Source organism: Ambystoma mexicanum, chromosome 12 (assembly GCF_040938575.1).
Source record: "Ambystoma mexicanum isolate Mex_15411 chromosome 12, UKY_AmexF1_1, whole genome shotgun sequence".
NCBI classification, from domain to species: Eukaryota; Metazoa; Chordata; class Amphibia; order Caudata; family Ambystomatidae; genus Ambystoma; species Ambystoma mexicanum.
This window is the reverse complement of record NC_090936.1, coordinates 143,649,981-143,674,984: the sequence shown is the minus strand read 5'-3', so window position 1 is coordinate 143,674,984 and position 25,004 is coordinate 143,649,981.

Genomic DNA, 25,004 nt, shown 5'->3' with positions numbered 1-25,004 from the left:
CCATTGGTATCCCTATCAGACCCAGTTTTGCAGGACTATGCGGCCTTTAAGGAACTACTACTACATACCTTTTTGCGAACCGAAAGCTCACACGTGGCTAGCGAAGACCTGCTGGATGTGCGACAAGGGAGTACCGACTTACTATCCTATATCTCCACTTTCAAGAAGCTCGCTGCAGAGGCTGGTTGGCAAGAGCAGGCCCAGTATACCATATTCCGCAGGGGCTTGGGAGAGGAGCTCAAGGATGAGCTTGCCCGGATCCTGCGCCCAGGAACCTTTTTAGATCTTCAGACTGCAGTTCTAAGAATCGATTTCCGCCTGACGGAACGGAGAAACGAAAGGAAGAAGGCTCGAGGTCCACATCCTTTCTTGGAAACACCCCCGTCAGCCTCCTCACCTGTATCGCGTCCCGCCAGAGATGAACCCATGCAGGTCGGAACCACCAGATCTTCGTTGACTGCCGAAGAAAAGAAGAGGAGACGAGAAGGAAATCTTTGTTTATATTGTGGAGCCGCCAACCATCTGCTGAGAGACTGTCCCGATGTGCCCCCAAGGAGATCGGGAAACGACCGCCCTCGGTAGTCAGTGGAACAGACTATCGAGGGGCTACACCTTGTTCCTACACTACACTTTCTGTGGCCTCATCTCAGATGAACGAAGATTTGCGTCTCATGGTTATCGCCATTAAACTCCGCTTCCGGAAGAGAGAAGTAGAGACGCAGACTCTACTGGACTGTGGGGCGGCTGGTAACTTCCTTGACACCATTTGGGCTGATAAGGTGGGTCTGCTAAGGATTAAAAAAAAAAGAGGACCAAAAGGTTGAAGGAGTGGATGGTACACCCCTATGTTCGGGACTCATTACTCACACCACCGAGGAGATTCAGGTATCCATTCACCAGCATTCTGAATTCATAAAGTTTGACATTATACGGGCGGCCCACTTCCCGGTCATCTTAGGAATAGGCTGGCTCAGGAAACACAACCCATCGGTGGATTGGTCTAAGAATCTACTGAGTTTTCATTCCGCTTTCTGCCTGCGAGAATGCCTTCCAGAACCAACATTCGCAACTGTAAAGACCATGTCTGCTGTCGAAAGCAGTTCCATCCATTGCATACCGGAACGTTTTTCCAAATTCACAGAAGTCTTTCAGGAGCAGACCCCCATCGAACTTCCTCCACATCGCCCAGAGGATTGTGGTATTGACCTAGTACCACAGGCATTGGTCCCCTTTGGGAGGATGTATTCCCTCTCTGTATCGGAAAAGGCTGTGCTCCGAAAGTACCTTGATGATAATTTAGCAAATGGACTCATAAGACCTTCCAAATCCCCCGCTGGGGCCTCTTTATTTTTCATACCCAAACGGGATACTAAGGAGTTGCGGCCCTGTATCGACTATCGGGGGCTAAACAGAGTGACCATAAAGGATCGGTACCCTATGCCCATTATATCAGAGATTCTAGAGGCTGTCCAAGGCTCTGTTGTGTTCACTAAACTTGATCTACGGAATGCATATCATCTACTCCGCATAAGAACAGGAGATGAATGGAAGACGGCGTTTCGCACTCCCTATGGTTTGTTTGAATATCAAGTCATGCCGTTTGGCCTAGTAAATGCACCTTCCATTTTCCAGAGATTCATGGACCGATTGTTTTCCGACCTTCTGAACCTTAACACAGTGGTTTACCTGGATGACATTTTAGTCTTCTCACGGAGCCAGGAGGAACATACCCTACATGTCAAGGAAGTTCTGCGTAGACTACAACATCACAGTCTTCTGGTAAAACCTGAGAAATGTGCATTTGCTCGATCCTCGTTGCCATACTTGGGATTCATCCTATCCGACAAAGGGGTTACTATGGACCCAAGGAAGGTAGATGCCATCTTGTCATGGCCGTCGCCTTCTTCAGTTAAGGACATTCAACGTTCTTTGGGGCTGGCAAATTTCTATCGGAAGTTCATTCCGAGGTTTTCCTTACTCACTCTTCCCATTACATCCCTTCTCAAGAAATCCACAGGTCTTTTCGTCTGGTCAAATGAGGCTGAAGAAAGCTTCCTCAGCTTAAAGAAAAGGTTCTGTTCAGCTCCTATCTTGAAACAACCAGATCAACTACTACCCTTTATTCTGGAGACTGACGCTTCTGCAGCAGCCGTAGGGGCTGTTCTTCTTCAGAGAGTCAAGGACCTCGAGCATCCGGTGGCATACTTATCCAAGACCTTGAATCTTAGCCAACACAACTACTCAGTCATAGAAAAGGAATTACTTGCTATGAAGTTGGCTTGTGTGGAGTGGAGGCATTTGCTCCAAGGGAGCCTACACCCGTTCCAGATATGAACAGACCATAAAAATCTGCAAATACTCAAGCAGCAAGAGTGTTATAACACCCGTCAGGCCAGATGGGCTCATTTTTTCACCCAGTTTGATTTTGTCATCACATTCATCCCTGGCTCTAAAAATCTAGTTGCCGATGCCCTCTCCCGCAAAGACGATGTTACTTTCCCTTACAGAAAGGAGCTTATGTTCCCTCGTACCCGGATCATATCGACAGTGTCTAACTTCTTGGAAGAAGTACGAGGAGCCTACCTCCAAGAACCCACTCTCAATATGGGAAATCAACCAGTCACCACTAAGGACGGGTTGCACTTTATCCACGGAAGACTGTTTATTCCTTCCAGTAATCTCAGAAGACGAGTCACTCAGTGGTGCCACGATTCCAGGACTGCAGGTCATCGAGGAGTACGAGGCACTCTGGAACTTCTCCAAAGAGCTTTCATCTGGCCCAACATGAAGGCCGACGCTCAAGCCTATGTCAAATCCTGTATGGTGTGCTTACAAAGCAAATATACCACCTCGAAACCTATGGGGCTGTTGCAACAGGAACCAGTCCCACATGGTCCCTGGAAATGCATTTCTACGGATTTTATTGTGGAGTTACCGGTTTCCCGAGGCTGTACCTGCATAATGGTAACCGTAGACGCCTTCTCGAAACTAGCATATTTTTCACCATTGACAAAGATCCCGTCTGCCTCGGTCATGGCGGATGTATTCCTCAAGGACATTTTTAGGCTACATGGCCTTCCTCAAAAGATAATTTCAGACAGGGGCAGTCAGTATACCTCCAGATTCTGGTCAGCATTGTGCAATTCATTGGGCGTTGAGAGAGCCCTTTCATCGGGGTTTCACCCCTAGACAAATGGACAAACCGAGAGGTTAAATGGTACCTTAGAGCAATACTTAAGGTGTTTCATCAACAAACAGCAAGACAATTGGGTGGACCTGCTTCCCACAGCAGAATTTGCATACAACAACACGGTCCACACGGCTACAGGAATTAGCCCATTCTTTTGTACCTACGGATACCACCCACAGTCCATAGTTCCGAGTTTCTGGGAGGAAACTAACATTCCTTCTTTAGAGAACACCCTTGTGCAGATCAAGGAGGCCCACAACACGGCCCGTCAGAGCCTCTCTAAGGCTAGCAGACATTATAAGGAGCAAACCGACAAACACCGGAGTCAAGTTCCTAACTGGGACAAGGGCTCCAAAGTCATGCTGTCCACCAAGTTCCTTCCTCGATGGGTTCGGCCTTCTAAGCTTTCACCCCGCTACATTGGACCCTTCGAGATAACTTCAAAGATAAATCCTGTGGCTTTCCGCCTCAAGTTGCCAAAGGGACTCAGGCGGATTCACCCCGTGTTTCACTCATCTCTCTTACGTCCCTTCGTGCCAGATACCCGGAAACAAGCATCCCCCAAGCTATGGACTTTGCCGGTTCCGGCCTTTGAGGAATATGAAGTTTCTCAGATACGGGACTCCCGTTATCGTCGGGGACGTCTTGAGTATCTCATACATTGGAAAGGGTATCCCTCCTCAGAAGACACTTGGGAACCGCATTTCCAAATCCACTCTCCTCAACTGTTACACAAGTTCCACCAACTACATCCAGGAAGGCCGGGAGGGAGAAGCCTTCGGAGGGGGCATACTGTCACTGCCGCCGGCGACTGGTGTTTGTGGTGAAGGTGGAAACAAGGACGCCATTGAAGTGTTCCGTTACGTTCCTTCTCGCCTACCAGACTCGGTCTAGTTGTTTTCAAGATGGCCGCCGCCATTCGTATATCTCACTCGGCTGCCGGCGGCTCGGCGCGTTGCAACTGTGTTTCTTTCCTCGCCTTGTTGCTTGCGCTAGTATCCCTCCTGACTGTTCTGCCTTACTATTACGCCTTCCGAACACTTCTTGTCTTTCTCCTCCTACCGTTTCGTATGGGCTCTTCCCCCCTTCTCTGGTTCCCGCTTGCCTTCTCCTGTGTTTTGTTCCCGTGCTGATTCTGCTGCAATTTATTCGCTCCAGGACTCTCTTATTCCCAGACACTCCAGTTCACACTTGTCCTTCACCCCGAGGTTACCTACCTGTTAACCGCCCTATCTAATCTTCTCGAGCTGCTGAGACACGCCGACCTTACCACTTCCTGGGTTCTTGGCGGAGGACCCATTCAACCTCCTACAGTGCAGACGACTTCCACAGCCTTCACGACTACCTTGGATCCAGGGGTTTTTTGCCATTCCAGTGGCTTTTTCCCCTCTGGCTATCGCGGAGGGGAGTCACCGCGGGTTTTCTCTGTCTGGGAGTCACGGTGGCTTCCTTCCGAGGTAGACCATATCTTCTAAAAAAGAAGAAGCCTTACATTGGACTTACCCGCCGGAAGAAACTGGACTACTCAGGTGAGGAGGAAGTGATTGGGGAGAGTTATCAATCGAGTGAAGACGAAGACATAGCTGATTACTTAGCAAGTCCCGTAGCCCATAGCGCCAGTCTTGATAGTGAGACACACACCCCTCCTGCATCCCGTTTCCATGGGCTTGCAAAGGGTGTGACCAAGTGACAGTGATGTACACAGTGATGTTGGGCTCCCATGAGCTGTGTGGGCAGTCTGTAGTCAATACTGTGTAGACATTCCTTGTGTATATTGTTGTTGTATTGTACACTGCATGTTGGAATTATGTATGCTTCTGCTTCCATGTCTCCATCTGAATTTGCAGGTTCATCCCTCATGTCTTCACAAGGCCGTCTACTTTGGAGATGGAGTTCATGTTGTATGCAGTACACAGACAAGTTTTGAAGCCTGCAAGGCTACAGTTGGAAGGGGGCGATGTGGTGGCATATTTGTCATGATGCCTACCTCCAAGGAGCCAGGTCCGACCCAGCAACCCCAGAGGCAGGCATCATTTCCCCCAGGGGAGTGCCAGCGGGCCCAAGCTGGGGCCCTTTGGACGCAGTCCTGGCGCCTTAGGCGCCAGGCTCATGTTGGACCTCTGTCCTGGCGCCTTAGGCGCCTGGCTCATAAAGCTAGACATGTGTTCAAGTGTTTTTATGTGCACTTACCTGATGCAGACCCTGCTGCCACATCCAGGCCCTCTTGAGGCCTGAATGGAACTACTTTACCTGTGGGACTACTTTCCACCCGGGTGTGGTTGGGAAGGATACATACCTGATCGGAGGAAGGATACACACTTGGAACATCTACCAAAGCTATTTAAACCACACCCGATCAGCAACTCACGCTTCGTGTTGTTCTGCTCCTCGCAGCTGGACGCTCACCGTGTCAGCTCCTGCATCTGGACTTCAGCCACGCCTGTCAGCATCCTGGATCACCTGCAAAGGGAGACAAGAGACCTACCTGCTAAATCTGCACCACGGAGACATCACCGACGATCCTGAAAGGGAAGACATCATTTTTAAAAGCATTTCGTTACGATCGCTGCTGCGCTGCATTTCACTCACCTTTCCTGGGTTCCTCCATCTTCAGCAGCGATCATCCGGATACACAGCCACTTCCCAGAGCCTAGAGAAAAAGACAAGAATAAGAGGTGAGAGAAGGAAGGGAATAAGACTTACCTGTTGGGTCATTCCCATTTCATTTCGGGTCTTGCCGCTTCCAGGCATTTTCCGGACCCCGGCCCCTAAGGGGAAAAAAGACAAAGACATTGAATGAGCGTATGCAAAGACAGTTCCCGAGCGCTCATCCAGAACTAACCTGCCATTTAATGGAACTGGAACTGCACGTTTCACTTCGGGTCGGCGCCATATCTCCGGCATTCCGAACCCCGGCCCCTAAGGGGAAAAAAGACAAAGGCATTAGCGCTTGCTGCAAAAAGACAATGAACATTATTATTAAGCTTGGACTTTTGAACTTGCAACAGAACTTTTACAGAGCCTTACCTGAATAGTCAAGCTTACCTGAACTCCCAACAATCCTCAATCCAGTGAAGTAACTGGGTTTCAATGCGCCCCTGCATCAGAAGCAGGATGGAGAGATCATCCTTCCTGACCCTAAGGTGAGACTTCACGGGGAATCGTGGAAGGGTATCGTGGAGGGTTGGAAGAGAGTGGGAGGCTTGAGCATAATTCAGTCAGTAGGTAATACTCCCTTTTCACGCACAGGGGAATATTCCTGCGAGCCGGAGAAGCCAGAGTAGAGGGCCCTTCCTGTCCATCTTCAGAGTCCTGCGCTTCACCATTGAAGAAGCATCAGCACTCGAAGCCAGACCTGCGCCTCTGTGGGAATCAGGTGAGCGTTACAGAACGCGAAGCCTACCCACAATTTCCCACCCGGGCGCTATGGAGACTTCCGAGACTGATCAGCTGGCCCAGCTTTTGGGGGAATTACGGGCAGAGGTGCACTCAGCCCGCCAGGAGACTAACGCTCTCAAAAGAGAACTGATCTTATCCAAGGAAAGAACAAATGACCTAGCCAAAAGGTTATTACAGGCCCAGGCAGGGCACACTCCTTTACCTAATTCCGGAGACATTTCCACATCAATGGGTTTGAGTAACCCGGTACAAATTAATCTACCTGGACACATGCCTTTGGCCCCGCCTGAACGTTTTGCGGGGGATCCCAAGAAATATGCCGTCTTTATGAACCAATGTCGTTTACACTTTCTATGCAGACTCGGAGCCTTCCCTAACGACCAGACCAAGGTAGCCTTTATACTATCTTACCTCAGTGGCAGTGCTGCCGATTGGTCTATTCCATTGGTAAATCAGGATGATCCCATTCTCCAGAATTTTCAGGGCTTCCAGGCCAGCATGGAAAGATTGTTCGCTCGACACTCTCAAGGACAGGCCCTTGATAATGAACTGCTATCCTTACGACAAGGTAATCAGGATCTTCTGTCCTACATAGCCACCTTTAACAGACTGATTGTGGAAACTGGATGGCCAGAAAGCAAAAGGATCACATTGTTTCATCGAGGCCTGCGCGGAGAGCTTAAGGATGTTCTAGCTCAGATAGTAAACCCACCCCAGGTCTGCGCAGACTACATTGACTTGGTGGTTCAACTTGATCACACACTTCAAAATAGAAAAGCAGATCGGTTCAAGTATGAAAACCGAGCACCGATCAAAACCCACGCTAACTCCAAGAGTACCGACGTATCTGAACCTATGCAAATCGGTGGTGTTAAAGGACCATTAACGCAGAAAGAACGAGAGAGAAGGCGGCAAATGCAACTTTGTCTGTATTGTGGGACTTCCGGTCACTTTCTTCGGAATTGTCCAGTTAAACCACTTAAGAAGGTGGTTGGAGCTACTGACAACGAATTAGTGACACCGGATTCGGGAAACGACCTAGCCCGGCAAGCATAGGGGTCCGCTTGCCGAGCTTGAAAACTAACTCTTTGACCTCGCATTTTGTCATGCCAATGGTGCTCGTGGACCCAAAACAGCCTCAGCAGTTGCATGCTATAAAAGCATACATCGACAGTGGAGCTATTGGAAATTACATAGACCGTGAATTGGCTTCCAGGATTAAGCTTCCTCTCCGCCCGAAAGTAACCCAAGATGTCATTACTACAGTAGATGGAACCGAAATAGCCTCAGGGCCTGTAACGCATTCCACTGTTGAAGTGACACTGGTGGTCAGGATGCACATCGGGAAGCAATCGTGTTTGATGTGATCAAGGCCCCACAATTTCAAGTAATTCTTGGAATTCCTTGGTTAGAAACACATAATCCCAGAATTGACTGGCGAGCAAAGAAGATACATTTTCCTGACTGTGAACCAACTTGTTATCCAAGAAATCCAGCTATGGGTCTAGCCTCAGCAACTTCCACCCCTGTACAGCTACCGTCAGAATACCAAGAATTCCAAGACGTTTTTCAAAAGAACAGGCTAACACGTTACCTCCCCATCGGTCTTATGATTGCCAAATCGATTTGGTACCCAATGCTCAACTACCTTGTAGTAGGATTTATGCTCTTACGGAACCTGAGAACCTGCATTTGCGTCAGTATTTAGATCAGTACCTAGCCAATGGTTTTATTCGCTCATCCAAGTCTCCTGTCTCTTCAGCTCTGTTCTTCATGCCGAAAAAAGAAGGCGACCTTAGAACGTGTATAGACTATCGCTCCCTAAATCAAATAACGATTAAGAATCGTTATCCTCTGCCCTTGATCCCTGAGCTTATCGACCAGGTGAAAGACGCTTGTGTGTACACCAAGTTAGATCTCCGAGGAGCTTATCACCTGGTGCGCATAAAAGAAGGCGACGAATGGAAGACTGCATTCCGCACCAAATTTGGGCTCTTCGAATATCAGGTGATGCCCTTCGGGTTGTGCAATGCACCTGCCGCCTTTCAGTACTTTATGAAAGATGTTCTTCGGGAACTTATCGATGTCTGTGTCATTGTTTACATTGACGACATCCTGGTGTACTCTTCTTCAGAATCTGATCACAGAAAACATGTTAGGGCAGTTCTTGAGAAGCTGCGCCAGCACAGACTATTTGCAAAACTCGAAAAATGCGTTTTTCGTACCACAGAAGTTGAGTTTCTCGGATTCATTCTGACACCTCAAGGAGTCCGAATGGACTCGCGAAAGGTGGACGCCATCTCCAAGCTCGGTGAAGGGAGTTCAGAGCATGCTCGGCTTTGCCAATTTCTATCGAAGATTCATCCCGGAATTTTCCCGAACAGTCCAACCCATCACCGCTCTCCTAAAGAAAAACAAACGCTTTGAATGGACTCTTGAGGCCGAACAAGCCTTCCAGGACCTGAAAACCAAATTCACCTCTGCACCTGTTTTGAAGCACCCGCACCCAGACCTCCCGTACATAGTGGAAACCGATGCATCCAGTTCGGCCATGGGAGCTGTCCTGTCGCAAAGAGACCCAAAAACTAACCAACTACACCCAGTGGCCTTTTGGTCCAGAAAATGTTCTCCTCCTGAAATCAACTACGCAATTACCGATAAAGAATTACTGGCCATCAAATCTGCTTTCAAGGCTTGGCGTCACTACCTTCTTGGGGCAAGACACACCATCACCGTAATTACGGACCACAGAAACTTACAGTATTTAAAGACGGCCAAAGCTCAATCTTCACGACAACTCCGATGGGCTCTATTCTTTGCGGAATTCGATTTTGTAATTACCTATCGCCCTGGCTGCAAGAATGGAAAAGCGGACGCCTTATCCCGGATTGGCATGGAAGAACCTAATTCGAGCTTAGAACCTGTGCCCATCATACCTGAGCAAAGAATCTTAGGCTTAACCTCATTGCAAACTATTGAGGATATCCAAACGCAAGTAAAACAACTTCTAGACTCTTCAACCTTACTGGAATGGAGTCAAAAGGGTCCTCATTACACCGTTAAGGATGACTTACCCTACTTCCAGGAGCGGTTGTTTCTGCCAAGTAAAGAATTGCAAGAACTTGTTATTGCCCATCATCATGAATCTTTAATGGAAGGACACCCTGGTATCGCTAAAACGGAGGAAAAAAATCAAACGCCACTTCTGGTGGCCTTCTTGGAAAAAAGACATAAAGTCTTTTGTACTGTCTTGTGGAATTTGCGCCCAAAACAAGGCTCAAAAGAAAAGGCCAGCCGGCCTACTTCAACCCTTAGATATTCCACCGGCACCATGGCACACCCTGTCAATGGACTTTATAACAGATCTGCCTCCTTGTGCTGGTTACAACACAATCCTTGTAATTGTGGACCTATTCTCCAAAATGGCCCACTTTATCCCTTTAAAGGGTTTGCCTTCAGCTTCCACCTTGGCCAAGGAATTCCTGGAGAATATAGTTCGCATATATGGTTTCCCTTCCATATTAGTCTCGGATCGTGGAAGTCAATTTATCTCACATTTTTGGAAGAAGTGTTGCCAACTAGCACAAATAGATGTGCGGTTATCCACCAGCCACCACCCCCAGACCGACGGACAAACCGAGAGAACCAATCAGACTCTCGAGCAATATCTTCGGTGCATGTTACACCAATCCGAGTTAAATTGGAAAGACATCCTTTGGATCGCAGAATATGCATACAACAATTCAGTGCATTCTGGAACCGGACAAACCCCCTTTTATACATTGTATGGTCACCATCCTCGGACCTTTGACCTAGATCCACCTCTGACCCTGGAAATGCCCGCAGTAAATCATCTGCATTCCACAATAACCCGAGCCTTCAAAGAAGCTGCAACTCATTTACAGCAAGCCAAGAAAAAGTATAAAGAAAACGCTGATTTGCACCGAAGTAAAACTCCTCCTTACCAAGTAGGAGACCAGGTATGGCTAGCAACTAAACATTTACCCCTCAAGGGCCCGCGAACCTTCAATCCCAGATTCATAGGACCTTATCCCATCAAAGCTATAATCAACCCAGTGGCCTTTAAACTGGATCTACCGTCCAACATGCGTATTCATCCAGTTTTTCATGCATCACTTTTGAAGCCAGTACAACCAGGAACCCGATTGTCCAAGCCTCCAGATCCAGTTCAAATTGAAGGGGAATTAGAATTCGAAGTTAAAGACATTTTAGACTCCAAGGTGGTAAAGTCGAAACTCTTCTATCTTGTTGACTGGAAGGGATATGGACCTCAGGAGAGATCGTGGGAGCCTAGTAACCAGGTCCATTCACCTCGATTAGTACAAAGGTTTCACCGGAGATTTCCGAACAAGCCCAAACCCCCGGAGGGAAGAACCTTGGGAGGGGCCTTGAGGGGGGGTACTGTCATGATGCCTACCTCCAATTCAATTCTTACAAATACTCTAATGATTACATTTGGAGCGTTTTTCCCGCCGTCTCTCCCGTTCTTTTTGACACGCTGTACATTGCGTGCAAGCACGTAACCACGTATTCATGTAACGGATAATACGATCACGTGAGGAGTTCAAACTGATTATTTAAACGCCCAACGAGCGCCGCCTCCCAGATGCGATTCTACGGTTTGCATTGAAAGTCGGGGAAAGTGAGCGTGCGAGACCTGAACTGAGAATAGGTTCAGCATTACGTGGGCTGCCAGCTTCAGGTAAACTAGATCCACACTTCCGTTTTAATGCGGGATTTTGTTTACCTAGTTCTAACTAGCATTTATCTTTAGGTAATAGTCTTTGTGGTCATAGTTATTTATTTAACTTTGTGGGTTGGTTGAGGTGTACTGCTAATTCTTTCAAATACTCTAATGATTGCATTTAGAGCGTTTTTCCCGCCGTCTCTCCCATTCTTTTTGACACGCTTCTTTTTGACACGCTGTACATTGCGTGCAAGCACGTAACCACGTAATCACGTAACGGATAATACGATCACGTGAGGAGTTAAAACTGATTATTTAAACGCCCAACGAGCGCCGCCTCCCAGATGCGATTCTACGGTTTGCATTGAAGGTCGGGAAAAGTGAGCGTGCGAGACCTGAATTGAGAACAGGTTCAGCATTACGTGGGCTGCCAGCTTCAGGTAAACTAGATCCACACTTCCGTTTTAATGCGGGATTTTGTTTACCTAGTTCGAACTAGCATTTATTAGTCAACCCAACTGCATACTTTATGGTTGGTTTTATAAGTTTACTTGCTTTTAGCTGCTCACACTATATATCCATTAGTAGGATATAATTACGTGACCTAAATTGATGACTCTAAATTATGTTATGAGTCTGTCAGCTGAAAAAATAGGTAGATAGTGTAATTACAATTATTAACATCTTTCCTTCTGCTTATATATCATATTTTAGGTTTCAATCTCCTGGTAACTGCAGCAGTTCCTTTTGAATAAATATCTAGCTAGAGGCACTACTAGCACCACCAATAGGTCTACTGCGATCTGACCCGTTGGGGTAAGAATAATATATTGACCACTGTTTGGGTCCAGGTACCTCCGCCTTTTGCTAGAGGGCTTGCCTGATTCTCTCAATCTATTCTAATCCCTTAGATGGAAGTTCTAAGTACACTATTTTAAAATCAACGGGATCCTCGCTCCGATGGTTGAAAAACCTCAGTTACAGCGATAATACATCACAGATTTACTCTGGATTATGGTCTTAAGGTTAGTAGTTGGGTTACTTTATACCTAAACATTCTTAAATGGGAAGCCTTTTTTGCATGCCTTTCTGAATGTCGTCTCTCTCCTTTGCATGCCGTAATTCATGTATCACATCTAGTGTGTTTTGAGTCCTGATCTAGTCCTGCTGAGCCTGGGGACACTGATTCTGTTTGGTGGCACTCCTTACATGACGCCTTCTGTTTACCCTTTATGTATACTTACATTTAGGGGTATTAGCAGGACAGGAGCAGATTCCTCCTCTTTTAACTTGAGCACGGTGTATTCACATATTAGCGCCTTCTTATTATGTATATATATTTGTTTAGGGAAACTAATTATGACTCTCATTTTTTAGAATATATCAATATCTCCTGATGAAGACGTAACACAAAAAATGTTAACACGTCGAAACCGGTAGAGAAAGTGTGGATAAGGCTATTTGAGAAGACCCTCTATTCTTTGCCTATCCGAACCATTGACCACTCTCAAGAATTATTGTGGTTATTTTGTTTGTTGTTGTTTCTTACAACATATAATAATTTTTTTGTATAAATAATCGGATTGTGAATGAATTTTGATGTTTTACATGTGTTTTTTACTTGTACTTATTGATGTTGTGTATGAATGAGTTACTGTATGGCTGAAAATAAATGTGTGAATGAGTTTAGAGTATGAATTTTATGAAATTATGATGAGTTTTTAAACAAAAGTGTTCTGCTACCATGTTTAATTAAATAAAAAAATTTTGAGTGCAAAATAAATTTGTGATTAAATTCACATAACAAGTAATGTATTAGGTTTAATTAAATCCTTAATACGAGAAATTTAAATGATATTCTCTGGATGTTTTTTTCCGAGACTAGTCTTTATCATTAATACCCTTTTCCAGAGAGTGGGGTTTCCTGTACCTTTCAGAGAAATATTAATTCAGCCCTTGGCTGTGCAGGTTATACATTATGACTATGCTTATACCCAACTCAGGGTATTGTTATTACTACTTGTAATTTATATTCCCTTTCCTTTCCATTTATTGCACTTTGGGTGTCTTTTGGTGTATCTTAGGCTGGTGGTTCTAGATCATGGCAGAAATAGATACTATTTCCTTTACGGAAGCTCAAATCTCAGAACTCATAGAAGGACCTTCCTTTTTTGAAAATCTACAACTTCCCATACAGAGTCAAGAAGCTACAGGTGAAGCACTTTTAAGGTTAAAAAAGAAACAGTTCCGTACTGAAATGCATGGGCATATACTAAAAGAATATTTAAGATCTAACATCATCCCTCAGGGATTGCAAGTGAAAATTATTCCCTGCCTCTTTTTAGACGATAAAGACTATAAAATAGCATTTAGTCAAGTGGCCACAAAGTGTAGCCGCGATCTACTAGTTCTAACTATCACAACTGCCCAAAGAGTCAGCTCTATGATTTTGGAAACATTATCTGAAAAAGAAAAAATCTTTCTGACAAACAGTTTAATTACTGAGGCTAAACAAAAATTGGAACAGATAGAAAAATCCTTCCAAGAGTTTAGAACTTTAACCATTGAAAAAAAGACTGCAAAATTAAAGAAAGATGTCTCCCTCTTTAAGAAAGAACAGGTCTATCCATACCTGGTGGATGATTTTAATCCCCAAACTGCATGGAAGAGTAATGCCAACTGGAATGGGGGAGGACCAAATGTGAATGATAATAATAAAAAAAGATGGGTGACTTTTTCAGATACATCTTCGAGCAATTCAAGCAATGATGATTTCAACAACCAATCCCTGGGTGAAAACCCTTTTCGAGGAAGGGGCGGCCGAAGAGGCCGCAGAAATGCCCCCCGAGGCCGAATGAATCACAAAATGTCCCTGCAGAATACCCCAGGACAGGGTATGATGCACCGCGATTTTCAGACTCGCAACCGTGCATACAGGTGGTAAATCAAAATCAACCACAGAGTATCGCTTGTCATATTCTACCCATTTTCAATCTCTCTTCGCGGGTTTTAACACCGGCAGAGATCTCGCTCCTAGAACGTGGGCTTTCCTTTGTTCCAACTCAGAACCCTAGTGCCATGTCTATAATTAATGAAATAAAAGGCTTCTTAAGAAAACTGAGACTGCGCTTCTATTTCTTGAACAATGATATTCCTAGAGAACCTAATATTTCTGGTCTGTCTAGACCCTCTACCTTCACCCCTAATTCTAATGATCTTCCCCCAGAGGTGATTATTTTTGAAAAAATGGTTCTTAAAGAAATTGAACAAGTAATTCGTCACTCAAGGACCCAATTTGGTCCCAATCTGAAATTACAGGAATTTCAGGCAATTCAGACATTAGCTGAGGATCGCTCGATAGTGATAAAAGCTGCTGACAAGGGAGGGGGTATAGTGGTCTGGGATGCCTTTAAATATGACCAAGAAGTGCTTAGACTTTTGTCCATCCCAGGACACTATACCAAAATCACTAACGACCCATCTAAACTAGTGAAGGCTAAGATTTTGGCCCTTACTGAAGAAGGCAATCATGCAGGGTTCCTTTCTAAAAAGGAAACTGAGTACATCAACTTCTCAGAAGCAAGAATGCCCCTCTTTTACATCATGCCAAAAATACATAAAAATATGGAAAATCCACCAGGTCGACCAATAGTTTCTGGGTGTGGTTCGTTATTGGAGCCTATATCTAAATATATTGATTTTTTCATAAAACCATTGGCCATGGCAACCCCGACTTTTCTATTGGACTCACGGGATGTAATTAATCTTGTTGAATTAAAACCATTTAATCCATCCACACAAATACTGGTTTCCTTGGATATAGAGGCTCTATATACCAATATACCACAAGACAGGGCCATTGTAAGTCTGAGGACGTTTTTGGATAAGCGACCACCTCCACATTCTGTTCCCACAGAATTCTTATGTAAAGCAGCTCAATTGGTTCTTAATAACAGCTTCTTTAAATTTAAGGAAGATTACTTTCTACAAAGCAAGGGAACGGCTATGGGCTGTACTTTTGCCCCCAATTTGGCTATACTTTTTATGGCACTGCTTGAGGAAGAGAAAATTCTACATGTTACCAACCCATATAGAGAAAAAATCATGATATATCGGCGATATATCGACGATATATTTATGATTTGGGAAGGATCATTGCAGTCACTGCTGTCCTTTGTAGAATGGCTAAATCAAGTAGATGTTGATATTCACTTTACTTTTGAATATTCTACCTCGAGATTAGCCTTTCTCGATTTGTCCATCTTTGTGGAAGAGGGGATTCTCCATACGGAATTATATAGAAAGGCAACAGAAAGAAACACTACTCTAAAATATGAGAGCCAACATCCGGCTAGTCTTCTGCGGAACCTACCGTACGGCATGTTTTTGCGGCTTCGTCGTAACTGTACTGATATTAACAACTACACCAAACATGCTCTGATTTTAGAAAAAAGACTTTTGGAACGAGGATATCCAAGAAGGCTCATAAAGCAATCTAGAAAAAGAGCTCGTTTCACAAACCGAGAGGCATTATTGCAACCTAAAACCCAAGTAAAGAAAAAAGAGGAACTAGTTTGTGTATCAACCTTTTGTCAACACAGTGAAAGCATTAAAGGTATTATACTAAAAAATTGGCGCATCTTAAATGTATCGGGCATTGCACTGAAAAAACCTCTTTTTGCATTCAAAAAGAGTAAGAATCTTAAACAGCAAATTACCCGGGCCAGCAGAGATCACGCGAAACTATCAAACGTGCGCGATTTGAATCAAAATCCAGTCATTGGTCATTTTCCATGCACCACTTGTATAGCGTGCAAATTTTCAAAAAAGACTACTCACTTTTTTAAGGAAAATAAAAATTGGGATCTTCGTACCTTCACAACATGTAAAAGTAAAAACGTAATTTATGCAATTACCTGTCCGTGTAAAAAAATGTACATAGGAAAAACTGCTCGAGAAGTGAGTACCCGCATCAATGAACATCGTTCCAAGATAAAAACACGTAACTTAAATGCCCCGATGGTCATCCATTATGTGGAAATGGGCCATAAAGCAGACCAGATGGAATGGTTCTGTATAGAAAAGGTATTTGGTCAAAATTCGATACAGCTTGCGAAAAATCTAACTTATAAAGAACAATTATGGATTTTCAATTTAAAAACACTGACAGAGGGGCTAAACACTATAGAACCCTGGCATTCAGACAGTTAATATTCGCATATTTCAGGTTAAACAAGAATGTCGCGGCATTCAAGATTAACTTTCTGAACTTTAGGTAATGGTCTTTGTGTTTATAGTTACTTACTTAACTTTGTGGGTTGGTTGAGGTGTACTGCTAATTCTTACAAATACTCTAATGATTACATTTGGAGCGTTTTTCCCGCCGTCTCTCCCGTTCTTTTTGACACGCTGTACATTGCGTGCAAGCACGTAACCACGTATTCATGTAACGGATAATACGATCACGTGAGGAGTTCAAACTGATTATTTAAACGCCCAACGAGCGCCGCCTCCCAGATGCGATTCTACGGTTTGCATTGAAAGTCGGGGAAAGTGAGCGTGCGAGACCTGAACTGAGAATAGGTTCAGCATTACGTGGGCTGCCAGCTTCAGGTAAACTAGATCCACACTTCCGTTTTAATGCGGGATTTTGTTTACCTAGTTCTAACTAGCATTTATCTTTAGGTAATAGTCTTTGTGGTCATAGTTATTTATTTAACTTTGTGGGTTGGTTGAGGTGTACTGCTAATTCTTTCAAATACTCTAATGATTGCATTTAGAGCGTTTTTCCCGCCGTCTCTCCCATTCTTTTTGACACGCTTCTTTTTGACACGCTGTACATTGCGTGCAAGCACGTAACCACGTAATCACGTAACGGATAATACGATCACGTGAGGAGTTAAAACTGATTATTTAAACGCCCAACGAGCGCCGCCTCCCAGATGCGATTCTACGGTTTGCATTGAAGGTCGGGAAAAGTGAGCGTGCGAGACCTGAATTGAGAACAGGTTCAGCATTACGTGTGCTGCCAGCTTCAGGTAAACTAGATCCACACTTCCGTTTTAATGCGGGATTTTGTTTACCTAGTTCGAACTAGCATTTATTAGTCAACCCAACTGCATACTTTATGGTTGGTTTTATAAGTTTACTTGCTTTTAGCTGCTCACACTATATATCCATTAGTAGGATATAATTACGTGACCTAAATTGATGACTCTAAATTATGTTATGAGTCTGTCAGCTGAAAAAATAGGTAGATAGTGTAATTACAATTATTAACATCTTTCCTTCTGCTTATATATCATATTTTAGGTTTCAATCTCCTGGTAACTGCAGCAGTTCCTTTTGAATAAATATCTAGCTAGAGGCACTACTAGCACCACCAATAGGTCTACTGCGATCTGACCCGTTGGGGTAAGAATAATATATTGACCACTGTTTGGGTCCAGGTACCTCCGCCTTTTGCTAGAGGGCTTGCCTGATTCTCTCAATCTATTCTAATCCCTTAGATGGAAGTTCTAAGTACACTATTTTAAAATCAACGGGATCCTCGCTCCGATGGTTGAAAAACCTCAGTTACAGCGATAATACATCACAGATTTACTCTGGATTATGGTCTTAAGGTTAGTAGTTGGGTTACTTTATACCTAAACATTCTTAAATGGGAAGCCTTTTTTGCATGCCTTTCTGAATGTCGTCTCTCTCCTTTGCATGCCGTAATTCATGTATCACATCTAGTGTGTTTTGAGTCCTGATCTAGTCCTGCTGAGCCTGGGGACACTGATTCTGTTTGGTGGCACTCCTTACATGACGCCTTCTGTTTACCCTTTATGTATACTTACATTTAGGGGTATTAGCAGGACAGGAGCAGATTCCTCCTCTTTTAACTTGAGCACGGTGTATTCACATATTAGCGCCTTCTTATTATGTATATATATTTGTTTAGGGAAACTAATTATGACTCTCATTTTTTAGAATATATCAATATCTCCTGATGAAGACGTAACACAAAAAATGTTAACACGTCGAAACCGGTAGAGAAAGTGTGGATAAGGCTATTTGAGAAGACCCTCTATTCTTTGCCTATCCGAACCATTGACCACTCTCAAGAATTATTGTGGTTATTTTGTTTGTTGTTGTTTCTTACAACATATAATAATTTTTTTGTATAAATAATCGGATTGTGAATGAATTTTGATGTTTTACATGTGTTTTTTACTTGTACTTATTGATGTTGTGTATGAATGAGTTACTGTATGGTGTATGGCTGAAAATAAATGTGTGAATGAGTTTAGAGTATGAATTTTATGAAATTATGATGAGTTTTTAAACAAAAGTGTTCTGCTACCATGTTTAATTAAATAAAAAATTTTTGAGTGCAAAATAAATTTGTGATTAAATTCACATAACAAGTAATGTATTAGGTTTAATTAAATCCTTAATACGAGAAATTTAAATGATATTCTCTGGATGTTTTTTTTCCGAGACTAGCCTACCTCCAAGGAGCCAGGTCCGACCCAGCAACCCCAGAGGCAGGCATCATTTCCCCCAGGGGAGTGCCAGCGGGCCCAAGCTGGGGCCCTTTGGACGCAGTCCTGGCGCCTTAGGCACCAGGCTCATGTTGGACCTCTGTCCTGGCACCTTAGGCACCAGGCTCATAAAGCTAGACATGTGTTCAAGTGTTTTTATGTGCACTTACCTGATGCAGAGCATGCTGCCACATCCAGGCCCTCTTGAGGCCTGAATGGAACTACTTTACCTGTGGGACTACTTTCCACCCGGGTGTGGTTGCGGAAGGATACATACCTGATCGGAGGAAGGATACACACTTGGAACTTCTTCCAAAGCTATTTAAACCACACCCGATCAGCAACTCACGCTTCGCATTGTTCTGCTCCTCGCAGCTGGACGCTCACCGTGTCAGCTCCTGCATCTGGACTTCAGCCACGCCTGTCAGCATCCTGGGTCACCTGCAAAGGGAGACAAGAGACCTACCTGCTAAATCTGCACCACGGAGACATCACCGACGATCCTGAAAGGGAAGACATCATTTTTAAAAGCATTTTGTTACGATCGCTGCAGCGCTGCATTTCACTCACCTTTCCTGGGTTCCTCCATCTTCAGCAGCGATCATCCGGATACACAGCCACTTCCCAGAGCCTAGAGAAAAAGACAAGAATAAGAGGTGAGAGAAGGAAGGGAATAAGACTTACCTGTTGGGTCATTCCCATTTCATTTCGGGTCTTGCCGCTTCCAGGCATTTTCCGGACCCCGGCCCCTAAGGGGAAAAAAGACAAAGACATTGAATGAGCGTATGCAAAGACAGTTCCCGAGCGCTCATCCAGAACTAACCTGCCATTTACTGGAACTGGAACTGCACGTTTCACTTCGGGTCGGCGCCATATCTCCGGCATTCCGAACCCCGGCCCCTAAGGGGAAAAAAGACAAAGGTCCTCATTACGACCCTGGCGGAAAGTGACTGACCGGACCGCCACAGCGTAAATAGCGTTTCCGCCATTGCACGAAGGAGCAAAGTGCGGCCCATTCCGACCCATCGGGCATGAGCACCATGGCATGGCGGAAGTGCAAAGTCCGCGATGGCGGAAATGACCCCAAAACGGCCCACACCGCCGCCGTACGGCGCCCTAGGTGCAATACCGCCACCCATCACAGCGGACACCGCAGTGTGCGCCTACCGGAAAGTACGGTGACCGGAAATATACGGAAACGGAAGTTAAAACATGGGCCCGGAACGGGAAACATCCCGCCGTACACCTATAAAACCACTAAAACCACACAACCACTAAAATCACTACCCTGAGACACACCCCAACCCGTCATCCACCCTAGCGAAACCAAGAAAAATGGGAAAAGTAGCGAAGAAAGCGTGCGACCGCAAGCGGCAGGTCCACTTCTCCCGTGAGGAACTCACCGTGCTAACAGAGACCCTCCAGGAGAATGCTGCCGTCGTCTTCTGCACGCAAATGACCAGGACGGCACTTGCAAACAAGAAGGCCATATGGGCTCTGGTGGCACAGCGGGTAAGTGCGGTGGGGACCGCACCCCGCACCCCACAGCAATGCCGTAAGCGATGGGACGACCTGCGGATACGCGTCCGCAGCATACTCTCTGCCAACCGCAACATTGCCACAGCCACCGGGGGAGGTCCTGAATCACCCATCAAGTTGACCCGATGGGAAGAAATCTGTGCCTCCACCATCGGAATGGAGAGCATAGAGGGAGTCGGAGGGATGGAGAAAGGAGTGCAGACATCCGAAGATTCACGTAGGTGGCCCAAATAAAACAATGCCAAATCCACAAAGTCCATCCATGTGAAGTACCATGCGTCCACATAGTGCAACAGAAACACATGTCCAGGAGAACGTCCACACACATCGGCCTGATAGCGCACGTTAAAACCCACAATAAATACATAAATAATTAAAAAACCCTAAAACATGCACTACACGTGCAGCAGGCACACCCTAACTGCAGGCTGCCAAACAACTGCACCCTCACTCCACACACAAATGAAAGCACCTCCAAGGCCCCGACCCAAATCACCCTCAGGTACCACCCCAATGCATGTGATACAATGCCATTCCAATTCCCACAGACCCATCAATAACCCTCGCCCTCCTTTACTCCACCACAGGGTCCGATCCAAACGACGAGCTTCAGGACACCCCTACCAGCACACCTGCAAAGAGGGCCAAGACCAACGGCCAAAGACCCTCCACCTCAGCTGCACGCATCAAGACACGGCAGCAGCACAAATCAGGTGGCAGCACAGAGGAGGGAACATCAACAGGCACCCCAGCAGCCAGCATGCCCACAACACCACCACCACAGGTCCCCCCAACGGATGCCACAGAAGGCACTGCCTCCGGTGGCAGCAGCACCATAGGTGACACCCCATTGATGGCAGCATGCTCCGACACAGAAGACGGGGATGTCGAAGTCAGATCCATCCATGACCTGTCCCAATCCCCCTGTCTGTCCCATCCCGTACAACATGAGGATACCACGCAGGGGCACCCACAAGACGACGACTGGCCATCCCCCACAAGCCCTGTGGCAAGGCAACATGAGGACAACAGCCCCTCTGTGACACCCCCGCAAATGGCCATGGCCCAGCAGAGGCAACAGTCCCTCGACCAGTTAATCGTGCAACAGCAGCAACTGGCCACGCTCCTCAAGGACCATGCCGATGAATGTGGGGGCACCAAGGCAGACATAGAAACATCAACTGAGACACTTAGGGCAGAAATGGAGAGAGGTACAGAGACACTAAGGGCACAAATGGAGAGAAGCACCGAGAGCCTGAGGGGGGAACTGCATGCGACGTCCAAGGACGTATGTGCCGAACTTGCCGCAGTGCGCCGTGTGCTCACTGAGCTCTCGCAAACCCTTAGGGACATGCATGGACGTGAGCAGGCAGAGACATCATCCGTTGCAAGTTCCGTCCAGGGCAGCCCCCAACGTAGATCTGGGAGGAACCTGCGCTCCACAGGCAGGGGTGCCCCTGATACCCGCAGAGGGGGCTTGCAATAGCGACTGTCCACTGACAATGAGCATCTTTGGACACTGGTGTTCGGGGGGGAGGTAGGAGGGTGGAGGGGGTGTGTTGGGCTCACTTGGGTGGCGGGTCGATAGGGTGTACAACATGATATCACATATGCCATAAAAAGTGCACGATCAACCAATGAGATGTGTGGACATTGATCTTTGTGTACTAGGCCATCATAGGCGTACAGTCCATATTGTGCATGTCCCAGACACACACAGTGCCACGAGTCCCGTGTCCATGTATCAGCCACCAGGCGTGAGTGCTAGAAGCATACATCAATGAGATGCTGACGAATGTCACGGCCCTCCGGTGCCTCGCAGACTCCTTGAGGTGCTGCCACATCCCCACCCTCATCATGACCATCATCAGGTGCTTGCAGTTCTGCGTCAGGGGGCATGGGCACATTTCTACGTACGCACATGTTGTGGAGCATGACACATGCCATCACCATCTTTGCAACCTTCTCATGGCGGTACAGGAGTGCCCCGCCAGACCTGCTGAGGCAGCGGAAACGACCCTTCAGTAGGCCGAATGCCTGTTCAATGACTACACGGGTACGTGAGTGGGCATGGTTGTAGTCCTCCTCATGCTGGTCCCGTGGGTTCCGGACTGGTGTGAGGAGCCATCTCTTCAGTGGATATCCAGCATCACCTGTATGTGGACGAGAAACGTATGATGTGGAATGCCATTGCTACGTACGCACCCCCCCCCCCCTTCCTGCCAGGTCATTGCCGAATCACATACCCCACATTATCATGCATGAAATGAGACTCACCGAGTAGCCAGGATCTGTTCCCTGCGTGTCGCTCCATGTAGCGTGGTATTGTTGAGTTCCTCAAGACCATAGAATCATGGGTTGATCCAGGGAATCGGGCACAACAATGTGTAATGATCCTGTTGGAGTCACACACCATTTGTACATTCAGAGAATGAAATTGTTTTCGGTTGCGGTACTGGGCCTCCATGGCATGTGGTACGACCAATTCCACATGGGTGCAGTCGATGGCACCAATGCAACCCGGTATGCCGGCAAGTGCATGGAATCCCACTTTTGTGTTGGTAATTTCCTGCTCCGAGCGTGGTAGGGAGATGTAGTCGTCTGCGTGCTGCAGGAGGGCATCGAGCACTTGCAATAGTGTCCGTGAGAACAGTGGCTGAGAAATACCATGCAACTGTCCGACTGTGTGCTGGTAGGTGCCTGTGGCCAGGAAGTGGAGTACAGACACCACCTTCAGTAGGGGTGGGATGGCGGTTGGGCTATCTATCATGCTGACAAGGTCAGCCTGTGTCATGTCCACAATGGCGGCTATGGTGTCCCGGTCCAGACGGTAGAGGGTGTGGATCTGCTCATCAGTGAGGTTGAACGGATGTGCTCGGAGGCGTGGGATTGCGGGCTGCCTGCGTGGTGGTAGTGGCTGTGCTGGCGGCCCTTGCTGGCCCTGCCTTGGCCTCCTCCTCCTCCTGCGTCTCCTCCGTGCGGCCGGTTGTAGTTGGTGTTCGTCTTCTTCTTGGAGTTGGAGTACTTGCAGTGCTATCAGGTCCCCCAGGGCCAACATCGCGAGTCCTGCCGGTAGCATTTCGGTGTGGTTGTGGGAGGAGACTGGCTGTGCAATTTATGTGTTTTCAGGCTGAATGGCCTCCACCTGTGGTGATTCATTCCACCTGTGCAAACTGCTCTCCCCTTTGGCCGAGCACGTCCCGCGCACAACGCTGCAATTCGTGGAATGGCATCTTGCTATTGCAATCATGTATTTGTACCCGATGGCCGTGTAACATTGGTTGATATGTTCATTCTGCTGTGGTCCCATTGGTTCACATACTATCTGTGCAGTCGCTAACAGAGTTGTGAAGGGTCAGTGGAACGTAGTACTCGAGTAACGGTGGGCCCTCATTCATCACTGTACCGAGTTGCAACGACGGGCGGGGCGTCCCATTCGTGGGTGAAGGCAGTTGCCATTTTCACACACAGCCGCACTCGATGGATTAATTTGTGTATTCAAACGGCCACAGATGCCTCTTCGACGTGATGTTGCAAATGAGGAATTCGAAGGGCGGCGCTTTCGGTTTTCAGCTAGCGGCGAGGAGATGCCCACAGGTCTGACTGCAAATATAACGTTCTATTGTTCAATGTCCTTGGGACAGGGGCCATGGCGAGAATGCAATGATTGATATGAATGGTTTGGGATGCGCAATAGCGACGTGGGCGATGAGGCCGGACGTTCCCAAATACATGTTACTTCACTACACTGGAATTACGGGCTGGGGCACTGTGGATTTTGCAGGCTGCATAACGCACAGACTCAATGGATATTTCTAATGTTATGTGAGTAAATATTCAGGCGTTTTAATCCCGGGATGAGGGAATGATGAATGGATGCATGGGCAGGTGATTTGATACAGAGTTTGCCATGTACAGGGCTTCTTGGGATCTATCCGCCTCCCCTACGCTATGTGATGCAGGGCTGCCATAGTGGGACCATCGTCTATCTGGCCTTGTTGAGCCCTCCCTGTCTCGACGCGCCCTCAGACACTTGTGTCCATGCACGTTACCAATCCCATCAGATGGATTCTGTTTTCACAGGCGCATGCACAGGTACACTCGTTTGTGATGGTGTTTACACCTCGATATGGATAGTTATGAGTCGCAAGTGGTTTTTGGGTGGTGATGGACCTTTGGAGTGGGCTAGCATGCATGTGGCTGTGGATTTAGTGTGATCATTGCAGTGAGTTGTTGGAATGTAGTACTGATGGCCATTCTGTTCTTTTTCTTTTCTTTTGGTTGACAGGTATCTCCTCCCCTTTTGCCACTGCCATCTGTATGCCACTCCTGCAGATGGGTTTTACTCCCGACACCTGCTGCTTCGTGTTAATCAGTGGAGCAGCATTACGATCTTATGGGACGATCGCCAATGGGCCACATGCCCTTACGCAGTACTGGTGGCTCGGAGCAACATTTCGGCCTTTCAGCTGGACTAGTGCCTCCCCATTGGGACGGCCCTGCGGTTCTGTGCGCTTCCATGTTGCCTTTTCGTACGTGAATGTGGCTCTGTGTACCATGAGGGAACAGGGCGTCACACAAGTAGTGGCTGGTCATTTCTTGCGGATGCAGCCCACAATGGTGAAATGTGTTTTGGAGT